This window comes from Schistocerca americana, chromosome 7 (genome assembly GCF_021461395.2).
Source record: "Schistocerca americana isolate TAMUIC-IGC-003095 chromosome 7, iqSchAmer2.1, whole genome shotgun sequence".
NCBI classification, from domain to species: domain Eukaryota; kingdom Metazoa; phylum Arthropoda; class Insecta; order Orthoptera; family Acrididae; genus Schistocerca; species Schistocerca americana.
The window spans coordinates 126,750,770-126,776,062 of NC_060125.1; positions in this window are offsets into that span (position 1 = coordinate 126,750,770).

Here is a 25,293-nt window from a genome sequence, read left to right on the forward strand (position 1 = left end):
CCGGGAGTCGCTGAGGCAATTAAGGAGCGTCGGCGAGCTCTACAGGGGCATAAGCGGCATCCTTCCCTGGAGCACCTCATAGCCTTTAAGCGGCTTCGTGCCCGCGTTCGCCAGCTTATCAAAAGACGGAAGTAGGAGTGTTGGGAGAGATATGTCTCGACCATTGGGAGCCATTCGTCACCATCCCAAGTCAGGACAAAGATCATACGTCTGTTTGGGTACCAGACCACAACAGGCGTCCCTGGCATTAACATCAGTGGCGTGTTATCTACCGACGCAAACGCGATTACTGAGCACTTTCCTGATGACTATGCTCGACTCTGCGACAGCTAACTACCCCCCAGCCTTTCGCACCCTCAAACGGTGGGTGGAAAGGAAAGACCTCAAGTTCGCTACACGCCACAGTGAGCCCTATAACGCCCCATTTAGAGTGGGAGCTCGTCATTGCCCTTGCACATTGCCCCAACCCAGCTCCTGGGCCAGACTGGATCCACTTTCTGATGATTAAACATCTCTCATCTGACTACAAGTGACATCTCCTCGTGATCTTCAACCGGATGTGTTACGATGGCGTCTTTCCATCGCACAGTGCATAAACCCGGTAAAAACCCGCTTGATGTGGGTAGCTATCGGCCCATCAGCCTCACCAACATTCTTTGTAAGCTATTGGAATGTATGGTGTGTCGGCAGTTGGACTGGGTCCTGGAGTCACGTGGCCTACTGGCTTCATGCCAGTGCAGCTTCCGGCAGGGTCGCTCTACCACTGATAATCTTGTGCCCCTCGAGTATGCCATCCGAACAGCCTTTTCTAGACGCCAGCACCTGTTTGCCGTCTTTTTTGATTTACGAAAAACGTATGACACGCCCTGGCGACATCATATGCTTGCCATATTATACGCCGGCCGGTGTGGCCGTGCGGTTCTAGGCGCTTCAGTCTGGAACCGCGTGACCGCTACGGTCGCAGGTTCGAATCCTGCCTCGGGCATGGATGTGTGTGATGTCCTTAGGTTAGTTAGGTTAAGTAGTTCAAGTTCTAGGGGCCTGATGACCACAGATGTTAAGTCCCATAGTGCTCAGAGCCATTTGAACCAACCATATTATACGAGTGAGGTCTCCGTGGGCCGCTCTCGATTTTTATCCTGTCGCTTCGTACTGTGTCCAAGTTGGTGCCCCCCCCCCCCCCCCCTCATAGCTCCCTCCATAGCCAAGAGAATGGTTCCCGCAGTGCTCCATATTGAGTATTATTTTTGGTCGCCATTAATAGTGTAGCAGCAACTGTAGGGCAGTCCGTCTCACCTTCTCTGTATGCAGACGACTTCTGCAGTTCGTACTGTTCCACAAGTACTCGTGTTGCTGAGTGGCGCCTACAAGGAGCCATCCACAAGCCGCAGTCATGGGCTCTAGCCCACGGCTTCTAGTTCTCGGCCGCAAAGTCGTGTGTTATGCACTTCTGTCGGCGTCTTACCGTTCATCCGGAACCAGAACTTTACCTTAATGACGATCCACTCCCCGTAGTGGAGACATATCGATTCTTAGGACTGGTTTTCGACGCCCGATTGACTTGGCTTCCTCACCAACGCCAGCTTAAGCGGAAGTGCTGGCAGCACCTCAATGCCCTCCTCTGCCTGAGCAACACCAACTGGGGTGCAGATTGCTATACGCCGCTGCAGCTATACAGAGCCCTTATTCAATCCCACCTTGATTATGGGAGTCTGGTTTATGGTTCGGCGGCGCCCTCAGCGTTGCGTTTACTCGACCCAGTCCACCACTGTGGCGTTCGCCTAGCGACAGGAACTTTTAAGACGAGTCCGATGACCAGCAGTGGAGGCTGGAGTTCCTCCATTGCAGCTTAGGCGTGCGCAATTACTCTTCAGTTACGTTGGACACGTTCGTAGTTCTCCTGCGCATCGGAATTACCGTCGTCTTTTCCCACCCACGGCGGTTCATCTCCCGTATCGGCAGCCCACGTCAGAGCTTAAAATTGCAGTTCGTCTGCGCTCTCCGAACTGGAGTCCTTGCCTTTAGCACCTCCATGGTGTACACCTAGGCCGCGGCTTTGCCTCTGCCTTTCACATGGCCCTAGGGACGGGTAACCCTGCGACTCTCCGCTGTCACTTCCTCTCGATTCTCGACATGTACCGGGGCCATGAAGTGGTTTACACCGATGGCTCGATGGCTTTGCCTATATTCATGGAGGACATATTGAACAGCACTCCTTGCCTGATGACTGCAGCGTTTTCACTGCAGAACTGGCGGCCATATCTCGTGCTCTTGAGCACATCAGCTCATGCCCATGAGAGTCATTTCTCCCGTGTACTCACTCCTTGAGCAGCCTACAAGCTATCGACCCATGCTAAACTCGTCATCCTTTGGTAGCGACCATGCAGGAGTCTAGCTATGCCCTGGAACGGTCCTGTTGTTCAGTGGTGTTTTTGTCGACCCCAAGTCACGTCGGGATCTCAGGCAACGAACTTGCCAACAGTCTGGCCAAACAGGTTACGCGGAAACCGCTTATGGAGAGCGAGAAACTGACCTGCGTTCATTAGTACGCCGTATGGTTTTGCGGCTTTGGGAGATGGAATGGCATAACCTCAGTACGCACAAGAAGCTATGTCCCATTAAGAAAACTACGAATGTTTGGAAGATCTCCTTGCGCGCCTCTAGCACGGACTCTGCGGTTCTCTTTTGGCCCCTTTGTCCTTCTGTGTCCTCCACCCTAGTGCTTTCAGGGTGGAGGTTTTAATGTGTTGCAGAGTGGCTGGCTTCTCCTTTTTATTCTCATGGTCAGACAGCCATGGTAAACTGCTTTCTTGTTTTAACCTCTTCTACCTGTTACTTGCGTCTTTGTGGTTTTCCAATCCCCTTTTGTCCATTTATGTGTTAGTTGCCCTTCAGTCGTTGTTGTAGTTTTTCCTCTCATTCTGTGTTTTAAGTCTCATTATCTTATTCTCTCCCTTGTGGTATTGTTTCCTTCGGAATAAGGGACCGATGACCTCGTAATTTGGTCCCTTGTCCCCTCTTTTAAACCAACCAAGCAAGCAACCAACCAACCACCCTAGTCAGTGCGATTGCGCTGAAAAGCTTATCATTGAAAGCAATAACCAAACTACAGCGAAACCTGTGGAAAGTTCATGACTGACTAATAAACTGTAATAGTATCGCAACAGGTCAGACAGTGTAAGGAGAAGATGCTTATGAGCCATATAAATCCATACAGAGTCCTAATTCACTGTGCGACAGGCTATGGACCATACTCTGCATATTTATTCCTACATGTATTTTCCGCATATCCTCCTAAACCAACTCACGGACTTCAACGAAACTTGGTACACCTATCGCTTACAGTCTGGAAAAAATCACTGTGGGGTAAGAACCAGCGACCTATCAAACGGGCCTAGCGTAGCTGATAACGCGCAGGTAGCCAACTATACTCATCCAATATTTGAAGATGAGAGCAGTTAGTGAATTGCAACAAACTTTACTCGTTTTCAAAACGTAGGAAACTTTTTCTTGGTGACAAACCCCCCCCCCCCCCCCCCCCACAAAATGGTGCAAGGAAAGAAGCTTACCTTGTACTAAATTTTCACTGCTCATGCAGTAAGAGTGCCGCATCAGGTATGACGTTTTGACTTATTATTTGTCTTATTACTTCTTGACTACTTACTGTATTCGCGACACATTTAGCAGAGAGCATTCACGTATACTACAGAGTGTGTCTGCTAAATTATATTATTGTACGACATACAGTTCAGCAGACATTACGTCATCAACTTTGATCTGTTGAAAAGCGATATTGCAGCACGAATTTTGATACAGATACAGCAAAAAATATGTCTTCAATTATGTGCGAAATATAATTGAAATATATGTGAAATATATGCCACATACGAATATGCGGGCTATGCCCTGGGTAAAAAGCATTTCCTTAACTTCTCCATCGATTTGAACCAAATTTGGAACACGTATTTCTTACTATCTGGTAGGAAATACTCTGCGTGTACGAATCAGCTATTCGGTTGGGGGTGATAACTTGGAGATAGGGGGAAGAGAGATGGACAGATAGAGAGATGGAAGCAGGAGGTCAAGACAGATTCAGGAGAAGAGTAGATGGTCAGAGAGAGGGACAGGGGGAAATGGACACAGAGAAGGAAAGAGAAGGACATAGACAGGGAGGGGGAAGAGGGGAAGACAGAGAAAGGGGAGAAGAAGGACAGAGAAAAGGGAGGAAGAAAGGAAAGATGGACAGCGAGGAGGGAGGATGGAATGAACAGTGTGAGGAGGAGGAGGAGGAGGAGGAGGAGGAACAGATGGACAGTGAGAAGGTGGAGGTGGTCAAGAGGAGGAGGAGAAGATGGACAGGGAAAGGTAAGACAGGAATAAGGACACAGAGAGAACAGAGGAGGAGATGGAAAGAGAAAGGAAAGAAGACATGGCGACAGAGATGAGGGAACTCAACAGCAGAATGTGGGAGGAGAGGGTGGGCCTGGAGAGGAACGAGGAGGACATGGTGGGGAGGAAGCAATAGACTTAGAGGGAGAAATGAAGAGACGGACTGAGGGGGAAGGAGCAGATGGACAGAAGGGACAGGAGCAAATGGACAGAGAGAGGGGCTGCAAGAGACTGAGGAGGGGAGTGGAGGTGATGGACGGAGAGGGGGTTTGGAGGAGAAGAACAGAAAGGGGGGAGGACGGAGATGGACAGAGAGGGGGAAGTAAGAGATGGCTATTGGAAGATCAAATAAATTCATACCTGGGCATGTATGGGTACTAAAATATTGTACGATTAAGAACTTCCGACAAACATGTGTTCATGTAGAGACACTGGTGCCGGCCTGGTGGCCGAGCGGTTCTAGGCGCTTCAGTCTGGAACCGCGCGACCGCTACGGTCGCAGGTTCGAATCCTGCCTCGGGCATGGATATGTGTGATGTCCTTAGGTTAATTAGGTTTAAGTTATCCTAAGTTCTAGGGGAGAGAGCTATTTGAACCATTTACAGACACTGGTAAACCAGACCATATCGTACTAGTGTGCTGCCTATTAAGATCTGCGGACTCAAATAACAGGCATTGGCACTCTAAATACTATTATTAGAGAGAAGGAAATGTGGCACCCTCTGAAGGAAGTAGTAAATAAGGTATCTGCGAGCGAACTCAGAAAAAAACTTAAAATTAAGCCACTGGACGAGAAAGGGAATTACTGTAAGTGATAGTACCGCGATGAGGACTGTAAATGCAGCGAATATAAGCGGCGATTCAGCGGCGGCGGGATTAATCCCTACAAAGAAGAGGACCAGGAACAGTCCAGCCATGGCACAACCAGCAGAAAGAAAGAGAATTTGTGGGTGACCTGGGTGGGTCTCCAACAAAGAGCAGTCTGTTGGGAACTTAAATCATTTACCTGTTTTATTCTAAAAAGTCCCCAATCTTCTCAACACATTTCCCCCATCGTGGTACCAGTTTCGGTATGCCTTGTTCGTAGACACCGTTTCGTTGGGGTGTAGCCATCCGTGAACTTTCACTTGCTCATTTGTACCCAGATATTTTCTCATGCGACCAAACAGATAAAAGTCCGAGGGTGCAAGGTTCGGGCTGTATAGTGGAGGGTGGAGCACCTCCCACCAAAATTTGGCGATTTTCTCACGAACAGGAGCAGCACCATGGGGGGCGAACGTTGTCATGAGGAAGTACGACATCGCCAGCATTAATGTTGTGACGTTTGTCACGAAGGGCACGACGCAACTTCACTGAAGTTTTAATGTAGGCTGCAGCATTCACAGTGGTCCAGTGTTCAGCAAAGTCCACTAGAAACACACCATGCGTATGACAGAACACTGCCACGAGCAATTTCCTAGCTAACTGAAACGCTTTGAACTTTTTTCGCAGTGAGGAACCAGCATGTTTCCACTCCATTGGCGCCTGCTTGATATCGGGCAAGTAGGGGCACGCCCCCGACTGATAACCGGTGACGATTCCTTTCGGAAAGTCGCGCCCTTCTGCAGCGTAATGTGTTTAGTGATCCAAGCTTGTCAACATTTGCTGGTCATTGTGGTTTTCTGTCATGTTCTTAGGCACCAAGCAAGCACGAACTTTACGAAATTTCAGCATGTCATTAACAATATAGCACAACGCACCACAGGAAATGTTGACCTGTTGCGATAAGGTTCGCTGTTGCCCACGCCGGTTGTTCAAAACTGCTGCTTGAGTGGTGATGTGACGACAGAAGTGCCGACACAGTGTGGTTTGAGAGGACCGCAATGCACGCTATAAACACCCGAAGGATGGCGTGAGGTCTGAAACAGGATACGTAATGAATGCTATAAAGAAAAGTACGTAGCTTATGTAATACTTAACTTTATTCCATCCTTGGTACATCGCTATTGACGATACAAGTGAGACTCTATAGTTTCAGACAATATACTGCTAATGGCGCCTTGCTAGGTCGTAGCTATGGACTTAGCTGAAGGCTATTCTAACTATCTGCTCGGCAAAGGAGCGAGGCTTCGTCAGTGTAGTCGCCAGCAAAGTCGTCGTACAACTGGGGCGAGTGCTATCCCGTATCTCGAGACCTGCCTTGTGGTGGCGCTCGGTCTGCGATCACACAGTGGCGACACGCGGGTCCGACATGTACTAATGGACCGCGGCCAATTTAAAACTACCACCTAGCAAGTGTGGTGTCTGGCGGTGACACCACAAGTGGCTCCGTCATTCTGCGGGGTTGCAGCTGTTACCGGCCCTGAGCGTGGCGAATCACTAAGGAAGACACGGCCCTCTTGGAAGAATGCACACGACCTGGAGACACTGCTACGGTCTGTGCAATCGTCGTTCTAAGTGCCAGTAGGAAGCTTTTTACTTTGATTGCTATTAACAGGGAAGCACTACATTTTACTCGCTATAAGAGAAGTACAGAAGTACAGAATAAAATTTTAAGTAGCAGAACTATTCGACACAAAAGTTTCTGATTTGTTTTAAGATTGTTGTAAGAGAACAACAGAATTAAATTCAAGAAATAAAGTCTCTCAAAATTGATTTCTGTTTCTTACACACCTGGATTCCTGGGATTATCTGCTGCACAGTTTACTTTAAAAATCTGTCTGCTTTTGAGAATGAAATGACAACATCCTAAATAGATGTTTCTGTTTTGCAACTGATAAACGCGGCTGGTACTTCGCATGAAGTACGGCGTAGTAGACATCCTCTTTTAAATACATCGCTTTTTTCCATTATTCTCTTGCAGAGTAAGAGTTTTTAATAAGTGTTTTGGAACGATGAGTAGGAGACAGTTTTGTCATGCAGCACCTGGAGAGGACACCTGCGTTCATAATAGTGTTTGTGCACCGTCTTTGTGGTCAAAGGAGTCAGTCTTACGCCTTGTAATTACACGAAATACGTCCATAGCTTTAGCTGACTCTACGATTTTGTGTAGATATTGTGGAACAAAGGTCTTGCCTACCTTTCTTCATTTCTCCATAATTGCATAATATCTGTCGCTACTCAGAAACCTGACCCCACTCAGGAAAAACCTACTTATTTCGTCAAACCGTTCCAGTCCGAATGGAGGGTACGATGACGGATGTCACTTGGGACTCCAGAAGGAAGCACTGCTTGCTCAAAGATCGTGCGCCGTCTGACGATGAACGTTTGGAACATCTTCTCCGTAGTATGACACTTGGAACAAGTATAGGGACACGCAACAGAATACCAGGGAAACAACAGCTCTAAATCCACATTTTGTGCAAAAAATAGGAGTGGGAGTGTATATCATGTGCAGTCTCCATCTATTGAAAAAGGTTAAACAACACTTCGCAGCAGACTTAAAGGATCACTTTTGCGGAACCCCGTAACTGCCACCCATTTCCATTCTTAAGTTTGAAATTTGGCCCAAAGTTGCGTGCAGCCATGCTTTGTAATGACGCAAAAGCCTGGCGCCATGCGACGTCACCCCTGGTCTCAACAACTCTCCAAACAAGGTGTCGACACGTGCGAAAGAAAGGCCACGATTCAGAAGTTAATACGACGTGTGGGCTGAGTTAATTATATCGCAGTAACACCAAACTTCAGCACAGTTCTGCCGAACGCCACCGTGAACGTGCCACACGGTGGGAACGTCGTCACCCCCACTCCTGCCCACATTTCACCCCCTCTTTTGGTGCCTCTGCGATGTAAGTCAGAACTGGTCCTCCAGAGTTGAAATCAAGCGGTTTTGTTATGAGTGGCCGAAGAAAACATTCCAGACTCGTTGCTAGTCGGCACGAAAAGGCCTCGGCAAGTGTCATACAAGGCGTCAATGAAACCTACAGTTTCTATGGGAAGTTGATTCCCGCACATTCCGAGGTCGAAAACGAAAGCTCGCAGTGCGATGGGCGACAGGCAGGTGTTCTTTACAGCTTGTGACGCTGCTGAGAAAGTCCACGAAAAACACACATTCTAGAGCTCCATACCCACCGAATATGAGTTCACCAGCTTGGAGCGCAGCTCGACCACAATTTTTGCTCTCGTGTGCACGTCGAAAATATTAGGGTCCTTTCAAAACCATTTTGTGTCCTCCTGTGGTTTGATTACGGGATGAGATGGCGGGGGGTGGGGTGGGGGGGGGTGGGGAGTAGGGTGGTGACGATATAGTGGCGTTGAACAGAGTTTGGTGTAAATGTGACGCCATTAACTTACCTTAGACGTCACATCAACTTCTGTGCTGCGGCCCTTCCTTCGCGAGTTTCCACGCTTCGGTGTTTCAAGCGTCCTGGAGCCCGAGATTGGCGTCGCAGAGCGCCACGCTTTTGCACCGCCACAAAAGAGGGCTTTACGCGCCTTTGAGCCACATTTCAAACTTAAGCTTCGCAACATGTGGGAAATACAGGATTTCGACAATGTGATCCTTTAATTCTGTTGTCAAGTGTGTCTCGTACCTATGCACGGTTACAGTTGGATACAACTTTCTGTAGCTAGCTGAAAATGCAACGTGCGTTAGATTCCGGGTGTCGAAATTGTAAGCAGCAATAAATAAGTATCCAAGACTGTATTAACTTCATGCAGGTCGATGCCTGTTGCATTCCGCCTTACGTAACCTTTTCTCAATACATTCTGGAACACGGCTCGTCATTCCGAGACCACCTAACAAGTAGGAAAGTAGAAGTAGTGCAGAAGATTCAAAGAAGAGCTGCACACTTCGTCTTAGGTTTGTCTAGCCTGTGTGTAAGAGGTACAACTATCAATAGCAGTGCCCAGTGCCCCTTACCCGTTGCTGGTGCTCTGAAACTTCCGAAGCGGCCCGCCACGGACTGTCTTGCTCTTTGACGTCCTACAATGCCCGAGCGTTACCGAACACTCGCCAGTATCTAAGGAGAGAATTGTTAGCGTTTCGCGTAGAACGGTCGCGTGCAGTTGAGTCACATCTAAATTATTTGAATAGTTTACCAAAGTCGTGAATTATGAGCTCTGATTAATTGTATCCGTCGGTAGGGTAATATTGAGTAATGACTGGGTTTATTGGCAGAAGGTGCGTGTAAATACATATGAAATCAGCGGATGGTTGTTACGAGCAAGATTAATTCGGAAAAGCAATACAGCAATGAAAAACTTTAGCTCGAAAGTGGAATAATTTTAATTATTAATACTAGCGTTTTTGTGCCTGGGCAAGGTCTGGAGTGTTACGTACAAAAAGTAAATTAATGAAGCAAAGTGATCTGCACTGTTACCGTTTGAAAGCAACATTTTTCCTCTTATATCTGAGGAACGTTAATACTCGTAAAGGGTAGCGATACATTTTCATAATTGGCAACACTATCGGATTCATTAAGAAACGAAGCGCGGTAACCGCCCCATACCCATGATCGCCGCAAAATAAAATACGAGGGACATTCATAAATAATGCAAACAAATTTTTTTACTTGCATTTTTATTTTTTCAATATCTCTTTACAGTCCTGCAATATGGTCTCACTGCTTCTCTGCTACTGAATCCCAACGTCTTGGAAGCTCTATTATTCCACCCAGAATACCACTTACGTTCATCTGTCGAATGCCTGGGTAACAATGGTAGACAGCTCTTCCAGAGAAAGAAAACACCGTCCAGGCAAAGGTTTTTTTCAACTTTGGGAATGTTATATCCTAGCCAGTAATGCCACCCGAGCCCGCTGCCAAAAGGTTGGCAGCATCAAAGTCCGGACGCCGTCCGCATAAGCAGCGCCAGCGAGACAGGAAATCGCCGCAAGTCTGCGCGCGCCACCGCTGGCTTCTGGTTTCTTAAGCGCTGGAGTCGCGAGCGCTAGGACAGTTCTGTATTCGCCGCTCAGTTGTATACTCGCCACCGAATTGTGTACTTGCTAGTCAGTCGTGTGTTCATCGCAGCAGAGTTGTTGTTTGCCGTCAGCCGACGCTGACCTAGCCGCTCCGACTCGAACTAGACAGATCTCTGTAGACACGGAGTTCACTACTGTGTTGCCGTATCTTCGTTAATAAAGATAAGTACCGACTATTATTTAATCAGAGTGTTTGGGTTTTCATCTTTCTGTTCACTGTTCCAGCAGACCGGTCGGCCCGCTATTAAAAGTGTGGCGGTGACTTCGTAAGCCGTTTCTACAGCGAATTGCTTGTCGCTACGAACGCCGCCACAAAAGGGAACAAGTCGGTGGACTCGTGTCCGGGCTGTGGGGACCATGCGGCAAGACCTCCCGTCAGTATTAGTGCAGTTTTTGGGCTATAACATTGCCGACATGCGGGCGAACATAGTGTAGGAGAATAAGTGGCCCAGCCTCCAACAACTGCGGTTGGGTTTTGTGAATTTTTCTGCGTAGTTTGTGCATGAACTTCTTTAAACAGTGCTGTGATACTCATTCCACATGGCACTCGATTTGTCATGATGATTCCTTGGTGACAATAAGCAAAAATCATCATTTACTTGAGATTTGAGAGAGGGCGTCGAAATTTTTTTTGTACTAGGAGAATCTGATGCTGTCCCTTCATTGGACTGTGATTTCAACTCGGCTCAAAGTATCTAATCCATGTTTGACCAATAGCGACAATTCGAGACAGGAAACCTGGACCTTCACGGTCGAAACGTTCTTTGAACAAGGTTGCAATGTCAGGCAGTTCTGCTTTTCTTCAGCACTCAAACAGTGTAGGACCCAAGGACGAAGAAATTTTTCTCTTCTTCAAATGATTTGTCAGAAAACGGAATAATGATGATGGGGGAATTCCGGTGGTTCAGAAACTTCCTTAAAAGTCGCACTGCGATCTCCTTCAACAGCATCAGACACAAGTTTCACACTTCGTTCACCTGTCGACGTTTTTAGCCTCCCGCGTCTCGGATTATGTTCTATGCTCATTCGGCCACCACGAAAGCCGTTAACCCAAAGTGAGACTGTACCACGGTATACTGTAAACTCACCACAGGCTTCACTTAACGCACTGTGGACTTCTGTCGGTTTTTTGCAATTTAAAGTTTTGATCTCAATGTACGACCTCTGCTCTTCAAGAGTCAGAGTACCCGAGACCCCTGCAGGGTCAATTTCTACCTCTCGCCAGTTTTGTGTTAGAGTACACAGCAGAATAAGAAAAAAATATGTGCCTCTTCCTCAAGCTCCCAACTACATCTGACGTGATTTTCATTGTTGTTGCATCCAACAATCGACAGTAACACCAACTTTTGCATTATTTATGAAATGCCTCTTGTATGGGCGAAGCGAGGTTACAAATCTGAGAATGTCTCGGAGTATACTCATCCACGGCCAGTGACATACCCAACAACAGCGTTGTGCATAACGCAAAGAAGAGTACACAGACCTATTAGTTTCAACCACATTTATCTTACTAAATGAGCGTGACAGTAAAGTCAAAGAAATTGAAGCTTATGCAGAGCGTTACTGTCAGAACTTTCCACAAAGCGAGTGGAATAGAAAGGGGGAAGGAGGGAAAGGGACGATAGTGCAATACTATTTACCTTCCGCCTCTCTCTCACTCACTCACTCTCTCTTTCTCTCTCTCTCTCTCTCTCTCTCTCTCTCTCTCTCTCTCACTTTCTCTCTCTCACTCTCTCACTTTCTCTCTCTCACTCTCACTCTCACTCTCTCACTCTCTCACTCTCACTCTCACTCTCTCACTCTCTCACTCTCACACACACTCACACTCACACTCACACACACAACTGGTTCAAATGGCTCTGAGCACTATGGGACTCAACTGCTGTGGTCATAAGTCCCCTAGAACTTAGAACTACTTAAACCGAACTAACCTAAGGACAGCACACAACACCCAGCCATCACGAGGCAGAGAAAATCCCTGACCCCGCCGGGAATCGAACCCGGGAACCCGGGCGTGGGAAGCGAGAACGCTACTGCACGACCACGAGATCCGGGCACACACACACACACACACACACACACACACACACACACACACACACACACACACACACATTCTCTGTAGTGTTTAGGAGCTATAAATGTAGGTCCACAAAGCAGATAAACAGAGAGGCGGCGTGCGTTTTGCAGGCACGCATGGCGACAGCAGCGACCGCGGCCGTGTGCGCGCAAGAAAGCCGGAGCTAGCTAGTGTGGCGCTGCCGACCGCCAAACTTGATATCGCAAAGTGACCGCCAGGCGGGCGCAGCTGCGGAGACCGGGGCAGGGCGGAGTGTTTTTCATTACGGGGAATGCCTGCGCGCCGATATTACTCGCGGAGACGACATATTGGAAAGCCTTCTGTTTGCGGACTCTGATCAATGTAGTTTCCTTCGACTCGGCGATAGCAGGGGAAGAACAATAGGGAATATTACGCCAATATGTCACTGCGGCCGCGCCCCAGATATTGGATCACGTGTGCGATGGCGCGCCCCGCCGCGGTGATGGCGGTGGCGGGCCGTCTGAATGCTCGCAGGGCCGCCTTCCTCTCTGCGAGCCGCCGCCTGCCTGCTCCTCCACCTGCAACCTGCTTCACGTACAGCATGGTCGTAATTAAACTTTGGCTACGTCAGAGCGTCCACGTGAAAAAAGTGTGATCGTAGGACAATGAAACTTCTTTGAAACATCTGTAAGGACTTGCGGGAAGGAAATAATTGGATAAACTATGGAAAGAAACACATTTCAATTTCCGCGTTAGAGAGTAACATTAATTTGTAAAGTACGTACTGAGTTAACGTTTCAGGTTACACGTGTTGCTCGGTGTGACGGCCATCTGCGTGCAAGCCAGCCTGGAACCGCACTAGAGAAACCATTTTACAACTGTTCGCAGCACCTTTCAAAAGGTGTGCTATGGAATGTTCAACTGTCGTGAGACAGCTCGTGCACCGCTTGAAGAGCACATATTGCGTGCCGTATTCTCGGCCATGGCAACAGTAACTTCTTCAACAATTTTTGGGGCAATTGGCCGTCGGTCTCTCGCAGGAGCAATTACCAAATCGCCAGTTACCTCTAACTTCTGAATCGTGATTCTCAGCCCAATAGTGGAAAGAGAATTTCGTATTGCTTTAATGTGACAATTATCGCGAAACACAGCAATACTGTCGCTATTGTTTTGGTGAAATAGCTTTACGAGTAAAGCCCTGCTCACCTCGTCCAGACTCGTGTTGACTTTTTGCAACTGTAGTGCACGCGGATTAGTAATTTCTTAAGAACTGGTACAGATGCTGGTTAGCTTCTATTGGTTTTCCGATTTCAGTACAGCCGTCGTGTCGAGTTTTCCCATATGTCCACACTGACGGATGTCATCGTCTTCCCTGCTGAGCTCGTATAGGGACGTATGCACACAAAACGATTCACCAGCTTTGTTCACGGTTCGTACCAATGTAGTAGATACAAATAACGTCCCTCTAGTACTTTGTGCTTCTCGAGGGCTTTACAGAAATGGAGGTTCAAAGTTTTGCGCTCCCGCCGAGTACGGTACGGCAGCGCCAGCCGTCGAGGGGCGGCGTCTGCACAGCCGGCTAGGGCTGCCGCCACCGTGGCACCGACATCGGCGGATTCCGCCAGCGACCGACATCGTACGAAGGCGGCGGATGTTTTCAAAGCTCTGCCGGAGTGCGCGCGCGGTCCCAGTGAAGCCCATCTCAGCGCCCGAACGTTCAGACTTCGGACGACAGTCGGCTGAATTCAAATCTGTTTTCATCAATCGAATCGGGCGCTGTTCCCACATGCAAAACGGGGGTTGTGACAAAGTTACGAATTTAGTACAAGAAAGGAGTAGTATGTGGCAAGGCCCCAGATATGTGCTTAGGGTCTTTTCCTTCAAGGCATCTCTCCTTGTTTCTTGTTTTCTGCCTTCTTTGGACTTCAACTGACTTTTCAGCTGCAGAGAGGCGCTGTAAATCTATGTTTCTCAAATAACATAAATCGTTATTTGTAAAACATCCACAACGGTTCTGCAGCATGTTCATGGTAGAGACGTCATGAGTGAAATTTCCTATCTTACAAGCCCATTCACCACACTGGACTCGCATTCGGGAGGACGAAGGTTCAATCCCGCGTCCAGCTGTCCTGATTTAGGTTTTTCGTGATTTCTGTAAATCACTCCAGGCAAATGCCGTGATGGTTCCTTTGAAAGGGCACGGCCGACTTCCATCCCTGTCCTTCATTAATCCGATGAGACCGATGACCTCGCTGTCTGGTCTCCTTCCCGAAACAACCCAGTCCCCACCCCAAAGCCCATTCTCGTTAATAGTTTCGTCTTCCCTACGTCCCCTTCATTAAGTACAAGAACAGCATCATAAGTTGCAGTTCTGACAACTGTAAATGAAAATGTGGATTTGGGGCATCGTTTCCATGTTACTGAATTTATAGGCTCATTTGGATTCTAGGCTTTGCCATGAAAACACTTTTTTAGAAGTTCAGGATCGGTCATTAACTTGTAAGTGCACCTGACATCATCCAGGAATGTTGAGGCTGCTATCCCTCTGAGCCTGCAGGTGTAAGGCAGCAAAAGTGGCAGAGATGATGATTGGGATATTAATCTGAGTGTTTCAGGCACTTCGGATACGATTTCATCATTCAATCTTTGGGAAATTATTGTTCATGAGTTTTGTTAATACATAAAAAAAATAAATGGAAAATCGATTTTTCGCATGTTCTGCGGCTGTCTAGACATTTCAGTCTCATCTTTATACTTAATGAAGCGTATCATACAAAACACATCTTGAAACCTGTATCGGAAAGTTTGTGGTGGATCTTTATTAGACTGTGGTACACAATAAATAGCAGTTTACGATTTGTTGCTAATGTTTTGACGCGTTTCTATGCCACTAGGGTGCTTATGTGCCATTTGAGGTGCTTCGCAGACGTCGAGTACGTTTTCCCACTTTTCATTGTTTCAAATGTTCAGAGTATGTTATTGTAAAATGTCAGTTGTTGCTGTTTTGACGAATTTACTTCAAGTAATTTGTTTGAAGTACTTCCAGAGTATTTGTAATCTTGCCTTTCAGTGTCAGCACGAATTATCTCGAGTATATAATGGAACATTTTCCTCTTCGTCCCATATATTCTTGTTGTCTGGTTATTAAAGTGATTGTGGAAAAAGTTTACGGTATTCGCCAAGTTATTTTCAAGACAAAATGTAACTCATTCACACACATGGACGTCGTCCTTTTAATAAATAAAATGCCCAGTGTAGTCACGGCATTCAACCCTTCAGAAACTGGCGGAGGAGATCGTTCGCAGTATGACCCAGTTGTTGACCAACGTCATCGGGCGATCTCTGGCGACTCGTCTGCCAACTGTTTCCGGTGCAACAGTAACGGCAGCGTAAGGCTGCGGTCACAGCGCCACCGACATCGGAGGATTCCGCCGACGTCGGACATCAGCCGGGAACGGTCGGTCTTTGCAAATCAGTACGAAATGAGTTTATTTTCTCCGGCCATATCCGTCAAAACGACACGAAACATGTACTGTAAGAAACATAAGTTCAGTGAAAGCAGTTGGTGGCATCCTGTGGATGAATACATAATCGGCAAATAGCTCGGAACCTATGGATTCAAACTGCGGGTTTATTGGAAACCGCAAGTAACCAAAAATCTTTATGGGTAAATTCAGGAGTAAATAATAAACTCAAAAAAATAACTTCTTTAATTGAGAAGGATGGCGTATCTTATGCTTAAAGTTGCTGTAGTGCATTTTTTGTCGCAGATGGACATTAGCTGTCTACATATTATTGTTACTGCTTATTGGTGTGTTTATGCCACTAGTATGGCGATTGTGTTACATGAAGCGGTTTGTAAATGTCGTGTGTAACGTGTTTCCACTTTCCAGTGCATTAGGTGCTCAGTGTCTTATTCTAAACTTTATCTTTCGCACACATGCTGAATGACAGTCACCGAAGATAAACTGACGTATGCGTGCATAACTTCAAATAAATTCAGTAAAACAGTGTTTGTAATGTTGATTTACAATATCACCAATGATCTCGAGTATGTAAAGCCGAACACCCATACGTGAAAAACTTTCGGGTAAGGAAAGCTAACTTCGAGTATTTACAGAAGTGTGATTGGCTCTCTTAAAAAGTCTAATACTCACACTAAAGATTCAGTTCTGGTTCAAGTAAAATTAGAAGTGCCATTTGGATATTTGACATCTGACCATTACAGCTTTCCAATATTAAGCCTATATCACGTTCTGAAAAGTAGAATTTGAAAGTTTTTGTGTGGCATGTTTGATGCTATTTACCATGCCCCTAAGATTAATTTAAGAGCTAATATTTTCACTCTTTCACTCTTGCACTCCAAAATACTATGAAATATTAAATTTGTTCTATACCGAATTTTGGAGCTATGTTACTGCAAGTGCACTAAAAGACACTGTACCAGACTATACTCAATCTGACATAATAAGGCCACCATAAACCTTCTTACTTACTTCCTCAAATAAACTGGGCAAGTGGATAAAGAGCATATGTTTCCAGTACTAGAATGTGATTGAATATACTGCCAGTACTGCATTAATTTTCACCGTTTTTAGAACAAAATGAGCTGCTATGAGACCTGAAATCTACCATTCATTAATTAAATAATACTTACCTACTAAAATAAAAATGTTATTTATGTGTCGTATAATAGAAACATCATCTACTGTCACCGTATAAATTAACCATTATGTGTTTAAAACTTCATTGGAAAAGTCATTTGAGCCGTGGTAAAAATTGCTGTTTTGAAGAGCGCGCCGCAGCGCATAGTGTGAAGTAGTGGCCCTCCGTTTCTGGCAGTGGCGCCGCTGTGGCAATCGCAGCTTTGGTGTCTCCCTCTGGTGGGAAAGGTGAAAGGATGCTTGTTCACGTGAATTTAAGGGGCGCTAAGGGCTCGCCAGGCGGTCAGTCTCTCGTTCTCAGCTTACTTGTCTGCCTCTCGTCCTCATTTTTGTTAGGCAGTTAGTGTCTGTCTGTCGTTCGGAGTGCTAGTATGTTTGTCGTTTGGATCAACCTTTAAAGCCGGCAGAATAGTGCTTCCACTCCTCCAGTAAGAGAACTCGGCGTGTGGTATCTGAGTCTGCGCTTAGGCCTCCAGTCTGTTCAAGTTTGCTCAGGCAACGGTCATTGGCGGTTGGATCTATCGGTTGGTCAGTCGCGCACTGAGACACAAGATGACTTGTCCGTCTTGAGCATCAGCGCATGTGAGGTCGACATGTGAGTCCAGTGGGACGCGGCGTATAGGCGAGGGGTAGTGACTTCGCGGTCGACACGAGAGTAACAGGAGTCAACCCACGACATCAGTCTGGCCGGTGCGAGCTGCGACGCCGTGAGACGGGAGATCGGCGCGCCTTCCTGCTTCCGTTGAAGCGGCTGGCAGCGGACGGTTCGGGAGAGCGATTTGGGGGTGCTGCACCAGGTCTTCTCGAGAAATCGCAGTTTATTAGACGTTAAGTGATTGGTGATATGTTGTTTGATTTGCTATTGTTAGATTATACCGTGGTCTAGGGGTAGCGTCTTTGATTCATAATCAAAACGACTTCGGTCCCGGGTTCGATCCCCGCCACTGCCTAAATTTTGATAAATAATCAGCATTCGCGGCCGAAGACTTCCGGCATAAGAAGTCAGCCTCATTCTGCCAAAGGTCTTGTCAAAGAGGGCGGAGGAGCGGATAGAGGTTCAGGGCACTCTCTTGTCCTAGGGGTGGGAAATTGCCCCTAAAGACGGAAGAATCAGCAATAATCAACGACATGAGGATGCAGAAGGCAATGGAAACCACTGTATTAAAGACACGTAACGTGTATCCACAGGACATGTGGCCTGTATTTGAAGAAGTTTCATGATAATCTCTCCTGTGGCAAAAGATTCCGGAATAGTCCCCCATTCGGATCTCCGGGAGGGGACTGCCAAGGGGGAGGTTACCACGAGAAAAGGATTGAATAATCAACGAAAGGATAACGTTCTACGAGTCGGGGAGTGGAATGTCAGAAGCTTGAACGTGGTAGGGAAACTAGAAAATCTGAAAAGGGAAATGCAAAGGCTCAATCTAGATATAGTAGGGGTCAGTGAAGTGAAGTGGAAGGAAGACAAGGATTTCTGGTCAGATGACGGGTAATATCAACAGCAGCAGAAAATGGCATAACAGGTGTAGGATTCGTTATGAATAGGAAGGTAGGGCAGAGGGTGTGTTACTGTGAACAGTTCAGTGACCGGGTTGTTCTAATCAGAATCGACAGCAGACCAACACCGACAACGATAGTTCAGGTATACATGCCGACGTCGCAAGCTGAAAATGAACAGATAGAGAAAGTGTATGAGGATATTGAAAGGGCAATGCAGTATGTAAAGGGGGACGAAAATCTAATAGTCATGGGCGACTGGAATGCAGTTGTAGGGGAAGGAGTAGAAGAAAATGTTACAGGAGAATATGGGCTTGGGACAAGGAATGAAAGAGGAGAAAGACTAATTGAGTTCTGTAACAAGTTTCAGCTAGTAATAGCGAATACCCTGTTCAAGAATCACAAGAGGTGGAGGTATACTTGGAAAAGGCCGGGAGATACGGGGAGATTTCAATTAGATTACATCATGGTCAGACAGAGATTCCGGAATCAGATACTGGATTGTAAGGCGTACCCAGGAGCAGATATAGACTCAGATCACAATATAGTAGTGATGAAGAGTAGGCTGAAGTTCAAGACATTAGTCAGGAAGAATCAATCCGCAAAGAAGTGGGATACGAGAGTAATAAGGAATGACGAGATACGTTTGAAGTTCTCTAACGCTATAGATACAGCAATAAGGAATAGTGCAGTAGGCAGTACAGTTGAAGAGGTATGGATATCTCTAAAAAGGGCTATCACAGAAGTTGGGAAGGAAAACATAGGTTGAAAGAGGGTAGCTGCGAAGAAACCACGGGTAACAGAAGAAATACTTCAGTTGATTGATGAAAGAAGGAAGTACAAACATGTTCCGGGAAAATCAGGAATATAGAAATACAAGTCGCTGAGGAATGAAATAAATAGGAAGTGCAGGGAAGCTAAGACGAAATGGCTGCAGGAAAAATGTGAAGACATCGAAAAAGATATGATTGTCGGAAGGACAGACTCAGCATACAGGAAAGTCAAAACAACCTTTGGTGACATTAAAAGCAACGGTGGTAACATTAAGAATGCAACGGGAGTTCCACTGCTAAATGCAGAGGAGAGAGCAGATAGGTGGAAAGAAAACAATGAAAGCCTCTATGCGGGGGAAGATCTATCTGATGTGATAGAAGAAGAAACAGGAGTCGATTTAGAAGAGATAGGGGATCCAGTATTAGAATCGGAATTTAAAAGAGCTTTGGAGGACTTACGGTCAAATAAGGCAGAAGGGATAGATAAAATTCCATCAGAATTTCTAAAATCATTGGGGGAAGTGGCAACAAAACGACTATTCACGTCGGTGTGTAGGATATATTAGTCTGGCGATATACCATCTGACCTTCGGAAAATCATCATCCACACAATTCCGAAGACGGCAAGAGCTGATAAGTGCGAGAATTATCGCACAATCAGCTTAACAGCTCATGCATCGAAGCTGCTTACAAGAATAATATACCGAAAATGGAAAAGAAAATTGAGAATGCGCTAGGTGACGATCAGTTTGGCTTTAGGAAAAGTAAAGGGACGAGAGAGGCAATTCTGACGTTACGGCTAATAATGGAAGCAAGGCTAAAGAAAAATCAAGACACTTTCATAGGATTTGTCGACCTGGAAAAAGCGTTCGACAATATAAAATGGAGCAAGCTGTTCCAGATTCTGAAAAAAGTAGGGGTAAGCTATAGGGAGAGACGGGTCATATACAATATGTACAACAACCAAGAGGGAATAATAAGAGTGGACGATCAAGAACGAAGTGCTCGTATTAAGAAGGGTGTAAGACAAGGCTGTAGCCTTTCGCCCCTACTCTTCAATCTGTACATCGAGGAAGCAATGATGGAAATAAAAGAAAGGTTCAGGAGTGGGATTAAAATACAAGGTGAAAGGATATCAATGATACGATTCGCTGATGACATTGCTATCCTGAGTGAAAGTGAAGAAGAATTAAATGATCTGCTGAACGGAATGAACAGTCTAATGAGTACACAGTATGGTTTGAGAGTAAATCGGAGAAAGACGAAGGTAATGAGAAGTAGTAGAAATGAGAACAGCGAGAAACTTAACATCAGGATTGATGGTCACGAAGTCAATGAAGTTAAGGAATTCTGCTACCTAGGCAGTAAAATAACCAATGACGGACGGAGCAAGGAGGACATCAAAAGCAGACTCGCTATGGCAGAAAAGGCATTTCTGGCCAGGAGAAGTCTACTAATCTCAAATACCGGCCTTAATTTGAGGAAGAAATTTCTGAGGATGTACGTCTGGAGTACAGCGTTGTATGGTAGTGAAACATGGACTGTGGGAAAACCGGAACAGAAGAGAATCGAAGCATTTGAGATGTGGTGCTATAGACGAATGTTGAAAATTAGGTGGACTGATAAGGTAAGGAATGACGGGGTTCTACGCAGAATCGGAGAGCAAATGAATATGTGGAAAACACTGATAAGGAGAAGGGACATGATGATAGAACATCTGCTAAGACATGAGGGAATGACTTCCATGGTACTAGAGGGAGCAGTAGAGGGCAAGAACTGTAGAGTAATACGGAGATTGGAATACGTCAAGCAAATAATTGAGGACGTAGGTTGCAAGTGCTACTCTGAGATGAAGAGGTTAGCACAGGAAAGGAATTCGTGGAGGGGCCGCATCAAACCAGAAACCAGTCAGTAGACTGATGACCCAAAAAAAAAAAAAGATTGTACTTGTTGTCTTGGTGAGGTCACCAGCCGTTTTGTTTTGGGGTCGTCCCAAGAAAATGGGTCAAACGGCTCTGAGCACTATGGGACTTACCATCGGAGGTCATCAGTCCCCTAGAACTTAGAACTACTTAAACCTAACTAACCTAAGGACATCACACTCATCAATATCCGAGGCAGGATTCGAACCTGCAGCCGTAGCGGGGGGTCGTCCCATCATTCTTTTCCGTTTGCCCACCCGCGGGAAGGTTTTTGTTCATAAATTGGGTGGTCCGTTTTTCCCTTGTTGAGTAGGGGCGGGTTAGAGCAACCTGCGGTTCGGGTTGATCGGTAATCTCCCTATCAATCACCGTACGTTAGTAGCTGCCTCTGTCATGTTTGTCGGATTTGGTGTGTTAACGAATTTATTGCTTGGAGTGTAACGGCCTAATACCTGAAAAATGTTTTGATCTTTGGAAACTTTGGTAATTTGCCTATGATCTTGAGAGACGGTATCTGTGTACTGTAGAGTATCTTAACTATTGTTTGGCCAAACTTGTAGAATGTTATATAAGATTGCATTTCATGGGCTTTTATTTAAATGATCATTTTAGTATATAAAGTTGCCATCCTTTCACATTAAGACTTTTCTTAGAAGTTAAAATCAAGTTGCACCTTCTATGCCAAGGTTAATATTTTAATTGTTCGTGTTTTGTACCATTTCCATCCTTCCTACAGGGGGTGCATAGTTTGTGTGCTTGTGTAAATTGTTAAAACTCTTAGTTTAAAGTAATCTGGTGCGTTGCAGAATTGCACCAGTGTAGTCTTTCAGAGGCTGTTGTGAGCGGTCGTAACTACGGCCGTGTCAAAAGGGAGCGGAAAGGTTCTCTGCCCGAAAGCTCATACAGTCAAAACTTGTTTTTTTCTGCCTCTGAATAAATTGTAACTATGATATTTAGAGGGTGCTTCCTGATTATAATTTTAAATCTGTTCCTTTTAAAAAAATGCTTTTAGGCACTATTAAAGTGAATAAAATTCCCATTTGTTAAAAGGAATTTGGTTATGATTTCATCAGTTACTCCCTGGCTACTACTTCCATGCTTACATAGTGTGATTAAATGTGTCAATGTTCTTGATGAATCGCTAGTAAATAAAATAAATTCTTAAGAATATGCTTTGAAAATAAATCACGGTTCATTACTGAGCTCGCACCGGCCAGACTACTCAAACAAAAATGATATTTATGCGTCGTATAATAGAAACATCATCTACTGTCACCATATAAATTAACCATCATGTGTTTAAAACTTCATTGGAAAAGTCCTTATTCACTGAAGTCGCACACACAGCCACTGAAACATAATAAACCGTACTCGGGGCTACGTGTTCTAGGGAGACCTCAATGCGGTGTACCATTAAAACCGTATCTTAGAAATACACATGTATAAATACCAAAAACATCGAATGCGGCATGTTAAGATTCAAAGGTGGCGGTCCCTTCTGACGCTAATTGGTGGTGGGAGAGGAAAAGTGGCGTCAGAAAGTTAAAGCGTTTTTAACTTGTGTGGCATGGCGTTTCCCTATCCGTCTCATATATGCGGTAAACTTGTGTGATAATTCCAGTAACTGAGGATAATGTATACAGTACTAGCCACGTGGCCGGCCGCTGTGACCGAGCTGTTCTAGGCGCTTCAGTCTGGAACTGCGCGACCACTACGATCGCAGGTTCGAATCCTGCCTCGGGCATGGATGTGTGTGATGTCCTTAGGTTTAAGTAGTTCTAAGTTCTAGGGGACTGATGGCCTCTGATGTTAAGTCCGATAGTGCTCAGAGCCATTTGAACTAGCCACGTTATTTCCGAGACATAGTTCATGCAGATGCATTCGGCGTCTTTTTAATAGCAAACGTCACACTGTAGCATTCTTCTCCAAGTACAGAGGCGTCGTGGCATCCACTCCATCCTTGGAGGTCAAAATTGTCGTTCTTCATACACAGAATAGATTCTAACTTAATGTAACGTCCTTGACTGATGAAGGAGGTCAGGCACAGTGTGGCTAAGTTGTCGGCCGATGTTATCGGGTGACCTCTGGCTATGGTGTCTGACGACTCTTATTGGTGTCACTGTGAACGCAGGCTAAGGCAGCAAACCAGAAGTCTGCACGTACTGCGTTCGAGTCTTGTCATATTTTAGGCAGGGAGGAGGGGGGGGGGGGGGGAGTGTGTCTGAAAGAATTCGTAACTCACTGCAGAGAGAAGTAGACTAGTTCATAGTAACATGAGACTGACATATAGAGCACCTCTTCTTGCAGGTACGACGGTGCAGTGAATTGTAACACGTAACGTGCAGAAGTGGTGTTGTGTTTCTTGTTAAGATAGACCATGGTTGAAACACATACCCATTTAGATAGGAATTAAACCAAAGTGTTACATTTAATATACATTTACAATACAATAATACCTAGGAAAATTTTTCATCCTGAGGTCAGTGGTCCGCTTGTCACCACAGAGAAATAGGGGAAAATCGACTATTTCTCGACTATAGCATTGGCAACAAATTACTGGTACTTGTAACTACCATAAAATACCTAGGATTAACCATGTGGATCGACCTAACGTGAAATGACCACACAAAAACAAGTTGTGTGGAAAGCAAATGCCGGCTAGGACACATTAAAATAATTTTGGGGGAATACAGGTTGTAACGAGTGTAAGTGCAGATATTTTTATTTGTGGTACCTTAATATGTACGCAGATGAGGTGTTTTTTTTCTGTGGCGAACAGTCTTCCCATAAACACATCACATCATTTAGCACCTGATGTTTCCTGCACGGTTGTAACTACGCCTATCTCCATAGACCAACCATTTTGAGTTCAAGTGTCCACATTTCAACAACTGGCCTGCTGCCCAGGAGAAAATAAACATTAATGGCTTGCTTTTGCAACATGTATTTGGAGGTACTACCCAACCTAAAAGCATACGACTTGTAACAGCTATAATTATTAGTTTGCAAATGACGTAAATACTGCTGTAATGTCGCTGAGTAGACCGTCCTGTCACCAAATGAAGTATCTGCACTTACACCCATTACATTCAGTATAATTTATCTACGAAAGAAGTGGCTTACAAAAGAATTGTTCGACCGACTTTTGAGTATTGCTCATCAGTCTGGGAGCTTTTACCAGGTTGGATTAGTAGTGTGGATAGAGTGAGTAGGACGAAGCGTGGTGTGTTCCGTCAAGGGATCGCTTAGGAGCGCAACACGTCACGAGGTTATAAGGAATTTGACAATGAACACGAGATAGACGCTACAAGATGAGCTTTGTGCAACACTGAGAGGTTTACTTCTGATATTTCCATGAAAATTCGGGCAACATATTACTCCTTACATCTAGGGATAGCCATAAAGTGCAAATGAGAGAAATAGCTCATACGGAGTTTCGCAATCAATCAATCTACCACGCACCATTTCGCCATTGGGAAAGGGAAGAGCCGGCCGTGGTGGCCGAGCGGTTCTAGGCGCTTCAGTCCGGAACCGCGCGACTGCTACGGTCGCAGGTTCGAATCCTGCCTCGGGAATGGATGTGTGTGATGTCCTTAGCTTAGTTAGGTTTAAGTATTTCCAAGTTCTAGGGGACTGATGACCTCAGAATTAAAGTTCCATAGTGCTCAAAGCCATTTGGACCATTTTTTTTTTGAAAGGTAAGAGGGATGAAGATAGTGATACAAGAAGCACTCACTGTGACGCGCCGTAACTTGGCTTCAGGAGTATAAACGCAAACATAGAGAAGAATGTGACGGTAGGATTGGAGAGGCAGAGACATACGAGTTCAGGCGAGGGCTCACCAATAGTCATTGTCCCCGCACACCATTCGTGACTGGAACAGGGGAGGGCGAAATAAGGGTAGAGCATGAGGTATCCTCTATCGTACACGTAAGGTACTTCCCTGAGTATAGTTGTAGACGTTTAATGTAGATATGGTTGGCGGTAAGAGGATCTGAACCGCTCCTAGATACGATTTCTTCGTCTTAAGTCGCTCTGCCACCTCAGCGGTTGAAGATTTGAGTCGGGCTGCGTGACGCACTTTTATGGTTCCGCTGATAACACG